This window comes from Cricetulus griseus, assembly GCF_003668045.3.
Source record: "Cricetulus griseus strain 17A/GY chromosome 1 unlocalized genomic scaffold, alternate assembly CriGri-PICRH-1.0 chr1_1, whole genome shotgun sequence".
NCBI lineage: Eukaryota > Metazoa > Chordata > Mammalia > Rodentia > Cricetidae > Cricetulus > Cricetulus griseus.
Genome location: NW_023276807.1, coordinates 152,626,195 through 152,635,198, shown reverse-complemented (window position 1 = coordinate 152,635,198; position 9,004 = coordinate 152,626,195).

Below are 9,004 nucleotides of genomic sequence, written 5' to 3'. Positions count from 1 at the left end.
AGCTCTTTGAGAATGTACTACATGAACTAAATTTCAGCATCATTTTAATTAATGAACTGCCTTCTAAACATTCACTGATTACTTGATCAAGGCATACCTTCCTTGGATAGAGGAAAGGGAAGGGGGAATAATGGAATTATATTATAATTCAAACAAAAGACATGATAGAAAGAAAAAGGATGAGCAAGCTGTAAGGAAAAACCTAGTAAACAGAGTTCCTCCACATTATCTGCCTCAGGGCTGTCTCCTGATTCCTGCCTTTAACTCCTGACCTACTTTTTCTCAGTAGTGTACAGAGAGCCATGATGTGAAATAAACACTCACCTTCATCAAATAAAAGTGAAAATTTGAAAAAAAAATCAAACAAAGGAGGGCTCTGGACCTGGGTCAGGGCAGACACCACCATGATGAGCAAATACGTGGTGGAGAAATTAAGAGTAAAAGCAAAAGGTAAAATCAAAGCAAGTCACAAAGTCCATTACAGTACAGAAGTACAGATCATATGTTAGAAAATCGTAAGATAGTGTGTCATAAAACCACAATCTGAGGCCATTATAAAGAAGTTAAGTACATTATAAATGATGAAAGTGTTTTGCTTTAACATTGAACATTACATTTTAACATAGATTTTGAAAATAAACAAGGTATTAGGGTGGTGTGTCTAGAGCTAACTGATGAAATTTTGTTGAATCATGTTAATAGAAACTAACTTTTAGATTACTGTCCTAGTAGTGTGATAAGATTTAATACCTGCTGCATGACTTCACTATTTATTGCTTTGTGTTTTTGATTAGAGCTCACCATTCTGAGAGGTCAAGTGGAATTAATGTCTGTCTGCATGATTTTGAGAAGTTGGCCTTTGGATATGATGAATCCATTGCTTCTGTTCTATGCTCTTATGTATATGCAAATTCTCTGTCTGGTAATTCACTCAACTGAGCTGAAAATTGAACACTAGTTAGCATTATTTCAGATAAATTTCTACTTCCCTCTCCCCTCCCTTTTCCTTCCCTCTCCCCTTCCCCCATTCCTCTTTCCTTCCTCCCCCCCATCTGTCTCCTGTTGCACACACCTGTAAATCACAAAGTATAAACTTTCTTTTGGTGCTTAGAGGTGCACTGTTGACTATTCAGTATTCATGAATACCCTCCCTCCACTTCTAACAAGACCTTGATAATCTGTATTCCCTGAAAGCTAAATTTAAGCTAGCTATATGGAAGAGCTGATTTGTTCCCATTCTAGTATGAGATACACTCACTCACTTATTTGCCTGATGTCTTATGATTTACTTTACAACTTCTTGACCTATGCCAGGACTTGTTTCTTTTTTAACATAAAGATATATATATATATATATATATATATATTATATATGTAAATTTTGTGATTTCTGTTAGTTTATATCATGTCATGTCTATTACTAGTCTAAATGAATGGTCAAGGCTGCTGTCTTATTTGACTTCAGAGACAATTCTACACATTTATTCATTATTAAAATGAGGAATTTAATTTTAAAGAGTGCTTCATATATATACATATATATACTGTTTTCTTTATGTGTCTTGCTGTATGTCTTTCTTGTTTACAACAAATAAAATATAACCTAAAATTCCTAGTCTAGTCCTATACCTCTATTGGGGCATCTTTTGAGTCTAACATCTGGTCAGTTTTGACAGGTGTACCATAAAAATTATTGACATTGGAGATGATTTTATACAATTTACATAAAGTCAGCTCAACCAAAATTTGGGGGATGTTGACCAAAGATCAAAAGAATACAAGTGACTCCAAGATAAGGAAATATCTAATATGTAAGACTTCTTATAGACTTCCATATCTCATGGCCATATTCTCATTAATTGGGATTTGGATTGGTGAGTTATATATACAGATTGGAACTCATGGACAATAGCTATGGTTATGTCTCAGACTATTGGCCTATACAGTCATGCATTGCTTACAGGTCATGTAGTTACCATGACATATTATGAATTATCAGGAAACATGGGCCATGGCAAAGTATTGATTAAAAGATGTCAAATTTTTGCACCATCTCTCCAATATCAGTAGCAACACTGTAATCCAAAATCTAGATGGCTACCTAGGATTAATACTCATCTTCTTGCTTAATAGGAAGAATTTTTATTGCTTTGCTAAAAGATTTTAGATATGATATAGAGAGAACCCAGGAAGGGTATTTCATTGGGTAGATTTATAATAGTGCTTTGTCTATAAAAAAATGAAAATTTCAAGCAATAATTTAAATAATGACTAATACTGGGAGAATTATTTATATCTTCAAATTTTCACTGTGTTCCTTGTATACAGACTTGGGTTAATATAGTAAGAGGTTGTATAAGCATGCATTCACAAAAGAAACACACATCTCATTGAGAAGAGACAATGACATTATTATTTGTGGGGATAAAATGAAATTCTGAGTGAATGTGTGCTGTTGACATGAGAATATCACAGCACCAAGAAATGTATTTAATGCAAAAAATTGTACCAAGAAGTAAAGTTATTTTTGGAATAAGCCTGGAAATAGGTGTTTAGGAACTGATTTTCATCAGGAATATGGAGGGATTAGATCAGAATGCTAGAAGTAGAGCTTAATAGACTATAGAGTTGTTGTAGAAGGAATCAGGAAAAACATAACATATGGACAATGTAAACAACTGAGATTTGACTCATGAGAATTTAGAAAAAAAGGAGGACTCTATGGGCAACTGGGTTATAGGCTGTTTAAGTTATATTTTGGCAAAAAAATTGGCTGCATTCTATGCATGTCCTGGGAAGCTGATTGAGGACAAATTAAAAAGTATGGGCTGATTTGTTTGGCTGGAGAAATTTAAAACAAACTGCACTCAGGATGTGGTATGACTCCTGCTAACTGCTTTAATTCAGATCTGCACTGAGATATAGCAGATAGTTATGAAAATTGGGAAAATTGTCAAGAAAAGGAATATGAAAAAATTTTAAGTTCCTAACAAGAAGGATACTGAAAAAGCAACTATAATTGCCGAAGAAGTTAGCACCATTAGAAGGAAACCATGTGCCTTGTACTAGTCCAACTTGAAAAGTGCTTTGAAGGCATAACTCACCCATTGAAAGCTCTATCTCATGAAAACTCAAAGCAATTAGAAAAGAAAGGGCCCAGATTAAGACTACTACACAAGGCATTCATTCTCAGAAACTAAATCACAGAAATTTATTTGGTTAGGGTTAACACATCTCCTGATACAACCATATTTATCTTACCTCAAAAACTGGAAGCATCTTTCACATAGTAGTGGTTTTACAGACATGAAAGATGCACCACCAAAATGATCGTAAAGGCATCTGCTGGACTTACTGGTCTTAGACAGGATGTGAGTAGTAGCATATGAGCCTATGCTAGGATAGCCTGATAGGCTATTGCATAATGCTATTAAGGTGAAGCAGTGAGAATGGAGAAAATAGGCTCTTGGACATGCCAGGACCATGGGTCATCTACTAATAAGACCTATATGTAAAGACTATAGTACAAATAATAGAAAGATCCCTTATCCACCATATTCAATCTCTCCACCCAGCCAGGTCATTCATATCTTGTGCCAGAATCTATTTCTAGAAGTCTACCAGATCCTTCCTTAATGCACTGTGAATCTAACCTGGGTTCCACATCCATTGCCCTGGACAGGTCTAGACAGCCCAGCTTGCCATATTCTCATTCTCCAGGCTCCACCCAATACCCATATGACCCATTTCCAACATACTACTGCCATATCCAACCCCTTAGCCCAGTGTGGGTCTGCACACCTTCTTTTGCAGTATATCTGGGTGAGTATGCCTGACTATCCTGTCCACCAGATCCCTCCTATATCACCAGATCTACCCTAAAACTCCAGGCATGGGTCTGAAAACAAATTTTACACAGCACCCAGCCTTCTATGTCCACTGGACTTCATTCTATGTAAGCTATAACCAATTCTCATGCCCAAACAAGACTTACATACTGTAGTCTATCAAAGCCTCTGTGGCCATATTAAACACAGAACTAGCAAAAAAGTCCATATGCCCAGCTCATATGATAAAATACAAACAATGTGAAAGGCCAAGGCTGGTATTCCCTCAAAAAAACCCACCACTCCTATAGAAATATAGAAATATTCTCCCATGAGACTTATATAGATAGTATACAGAATTTAAAATAACCTTCAAAACTGCATGAAAGAATTCAAGGAGTTTAATGGAAACCAAAGAAATAACTCAATGAACAGCTCAATGAAATTAAATAGAAGAAACATCTGATGGTACCCAAGAAATCACAAACATAAGGCTAAGGAAAATCATGAAGACAATGCAGGATTTGAAAACAGAATTAAATAAAGAGATATAAACATTAAAAAGAATTCAAACCAAAATGAAGATGAAATTGAGAGGATTTATAGCCCAACTAGAAAATTCAAAGGAAAAATTCTGGCAAGTATAGTAAGTCAGGCAACAAACGGAGTATCTTTACTTAAATATAAATTAGAGGTCATAGACAAAATAAGCAGAGAATATGAAAGTTTAAAAGTCACAGGAAAGGAACATGTAGGAAATGTGGGATACTATGAAAAGATCTACATTTTGAATTATAGAAATAGCTGATGGAGAAGAATCCCAGATCAATGACATATCAGATCTTCAACAAAGTGATAGAAGAAAATTTCCCCTAAAAAAAAGGGCAAAACCATATAGATCCAAAAAGAACACAGAGCACCAAATAAGTAGGATCAGGGAGAAAAACACTCCTCACAGTATTGCACATTTAAACAATAAGTATCTAGGTATACATAAGTACTGGAAGCTGAAATAGAAAAAAAAATCCCACAATTAACCAAGAAAACATTACTGTCATAAACATACTTTCACCAAATTCTGGTGAAAATTTTATTAAAAAATACACTACTGGTCACCTGGACAAAAATTCATAAGAAGAACTTTAGAACTAAATGACATCACATATTATCTGGGACTCACAGTAGGAGGAATATTCTTCCCTAAGGAACAGTGCCCATATTGGTTATCCAATTCCAAGTAAAATGACCTGAAAGCATCTACATAAAAGCAACATTATATGGAATCAGCAGGTAATATGTGTATATGAATATATATACAATATATATATACATATGTAAATAAATATAATGTCCTTTTTGTGTGTGAGAGAGAGAATGTGTTGAAAGGAAAGGAAGGAGAAATGTTTTAATTATATTTTAATTTTGAAAAGTGAAACTAAGAATGTATCAGTGCTATTACAGAGGGATTGTATGTTGTAGATGATGTGATAGGGGTGGAGACTCTACCCAGTCTTTTCAGAGCCCATATGACTACAACACAAGCCAAATTGCAAGACATGATACTACAGAATTGCTGTTTGCCTTGCTAAGTGTAAATCTTGCTTGAGCCTGATCATTCCTTGCCATACTCCCATTTTCCCTTTTGAAATGGTGATGTTTAATGATATGTACTCACTCATATATGGATTGTATACATAGAGCAAAGTATTACCAGCCTATAATCCACAACCCCAGAGAAGCCAGGAAACAAGGACGACCCTAAGAGAGACATACATGGTCCCCTAGAGAAGAGGAAAAGGACAAGATCTCCTGAGAAAATTGGGAGCATGGGAGTGGAGAGAGGTAAGAGGTAGAAGAAAGGGAAGGGAGGAGGAGAACATGAAGGATCAGGAAGATAGAGTCAAGGGAAGAATACAGGAGAGCCAAAAAAGAAATGCCTTAATAGAGGGAGTCATTATAGGTTTAAAGAGAAATCTGGCACTAGGGAAATGTCCAGGAATCCACAAGGATGACCCCAACTAAGAATCTAAGGAGTAGTGGAGAGGCTACTTTAAATGCCCTTCCCCTATAATGAGATTGATGACTACCTTAAATGCCATCCTAGAGCCTTTATCCAGTAGCTGATGGAAGCAGAAGCAGAGATCCACAGCTAAACACTGAGCTGAACTCCTGGAATCCAGTTGTAGAAGGAAGATGTGACAAGCAAAGGGTAAACACCATGCAAAGAAAATCCACAGAAACAGCAGACCTGAGCAAGTGGGAGCATATGGACCCAGTCAGACAACTGGGGAACCAGCATAGGACTGAACCAGGCCCCCTAAACATTGGTGTCAATTAGGAGGCCAGGGTACTCTATGGGGCCTCTGTCAGTGGAACCAGTATTTATCTCTAGTGCACGGACTTTGGGAGCCCATTCCCTATGGAGGGTTTTTTCTCAGCCTAGATACACAGGGGAGAACCTAGGCCCTGCCCCAAATGATGTGACAGACTTTAAAGAACCCCCATGAGAGGCCTCACCTTCCCTGGAAGAGGATGGAGGTGGGGTGAGGGATTGGTGGGGGGCATAGGAAGATGGGAGAGAGAGGGTACTGGGGTTTGTATGTAAAATAAGATTGTTTTTAATTTAAATAAAAATTCTATCTTTATAAAAAAAAAAGAAGCCGGGTGTGGAGGAGGAGGAGGAGGAGGAGGAAGAGGAGGAGGAGGAGGAAGAAAGAACAAGAAAGAAGAAAGAAGAAAGAAGAAGAAAATGGTAATGGTTATTATTAAATGGCATGGTTTGGTTGGACTTTGTAACTTGGCTTTGATTTTATACAAGCTCACAGTAATATGATTGCTTCAAATATCAGGAGACATCTTGGACTTTGGTCTTTTAAACATTGCTGGAACTGTTTTAAACGAGGCAGATCTTCAAAGTCTGAATGAGTGCATTTTAGTTTCTAAATTGATCATGAACCTATGGCACCAAGGAAAGGAGTAGACTCTTTTCTTGGAAATAACATGTTAGAGTTTCAAGTTAGTGGGAAGAAGACACACATACAATAGAAAATACTGACTATTTGGCAGGATCTAAAGTAACTTAGTACTCAAGTTTCCAAGCTTCCAGACACTTCATAGATTAGAATAATTGAGATAGGAAGACTGTTGCTTAACTTTGTCTCTTAAAAGATTTTTACATACCAAAACAAGAATTTTTAATTTTAAATAGAAATTAATATAAAATTTTGTTTTTGTTCACAGACCAATTCTTGTATGGGCTTATAGCAGGCAGTTATAGCTACTGGGAGGTAATGGCTAACTAGGCTGTGAAGCAACTTCATACCTTCCTTCCTATGTATATGGTCACAATATTTGTATTTCCTCTTCTGTGATGTTCCTTCACCCATAGATGTGGTTATACAAATGCCCTGTCTTGAGCTGAGCATTCAGCTGCCACTCATTCTCAGTATATTGAGCACTCATGCTTCTCTGCACTCATAGCTGTTCATTGAAAAGAGGGGCTTCTCTGACTAAGGCCAAGAGAAACATGGGTATAATCTTTGAGAGCAGGAAGCGGGCATTGTTTGCTATAAGGAGCAGAATGGGGGGTATGAAGAGGAGTAAGTTTTTTCTTCTCTTGTGGAGCATGATATATGCTAAGTGATAAATTTGAGCTTCATTTCTATGTAGTAAGCTTTTTTTGGTCAGCCGCCATCCTGAAATAACATTACAGAGACTTGTTAATTATGAAAGCTTGGCATTTAGCTTAGGCTTGTCTCAAGCAACTCTTAGAACTTAAATGAATGCATTTATATTAATTTATCTTTTTCACTTGGTGTTCCCCTTCTTCTAACTTGTACATTCTGTTTCCTCTCTGTGTCTCCTGGCATCTCCCCTGCACCTCAATTATCTCCTCCTACTTCCTTTCTCTGCCTGGAAGTCCTGTCCATACTTCCTGCCCAGCTATTGGCCATTCATACCTTTAATAAACCAATCACAGCACTATATCTTCACACAGTATACAAATATCACACAATATTGTCTATGAGCTTTAACGATGTGTGAACAGTAGGAAATATGTCATATGTGCACTTGTACTTTTCACCAAGCTATTTATCAAAATTTTCAGGAAGGTTGCAGCACCTTGTATCTTGGAAAAAATTAGGATATGCATTAAATATACAAACCAAAGGCAATAGTAATAACAAGTGGTTTGTATCTGATGCAATTTCTGTATGAATTGCTTAATCCTAGCTTTATTTTCTTACTTAAATGATGCATACAAGTTGTCACACAGGCCAAGCGAGTTCTCTTATATAATTCCAAAAGGACTTAAATTATATATTGAGGATTATTAGTGGGGGATAGAAAAGTGGTTCAAGAGAAGGTTCAAAATTGAATTATCATTCAGACAAGGGCTTTATTAACTCTGACAGACAGATGAGCCTCAGAGAACAGTAAGATGTTCTTACTGTCTTCAGTAAGATGATTCAGTCCCACAAAACAAAGGGCTGTGTCTACTCTTCAAAGTTTATTAAGAGTTTCTATACTAACAGTCTTATTAATATGTGACCTGTGCATTGTGACAGGGGTGGGGGAGAGGGTCAGACTTAACATAGGCTATGGACAGGTCTTGTTCTTTGGTTAGAGCTTTGGGAATGGTTATAATGTAGCATATAAATATAGTCAGGTTGTCCTTGGGTCTGGGAAAGGAGGGTAATACTGTGGATTCCTGCCATTTTGACCCTTCATTGTTTAGGTCTTCAAGGCGCTATGTACTCTCACAATGTCCATTTTAGGGTGCCATTCTAATTCAGAGCAGAGAAACAATTTAAACATTATCTGACTTTAACTAGCTCTCTCACCAATATCAAAGATTCCTTCTTAAGACATAGTTCATCTTTTCTGCTTTTTGCATGGATTATGATTTCTACTATTTGCAATGTTTCATTCACCTTTTTGTGACTTTAAAAGCAAAAGATAAAGCTGAAAATAATGTCCTATTCAATTAATCCATCACATAGTTGGCATAAGTAGGAAGGTCAGAATTTTAAAGTCAGGATGTCTACATAGCTAGAGGAACTGGAGAAGAGGTGTTCAAGAGAAAGCTCAAAGTTGAATCATCCTTCAGGCAAAAGCTTTATTAATGGTGACAGACATCAGAGCATAGTAGGGTCTTCAATAAGATGATTCATTTT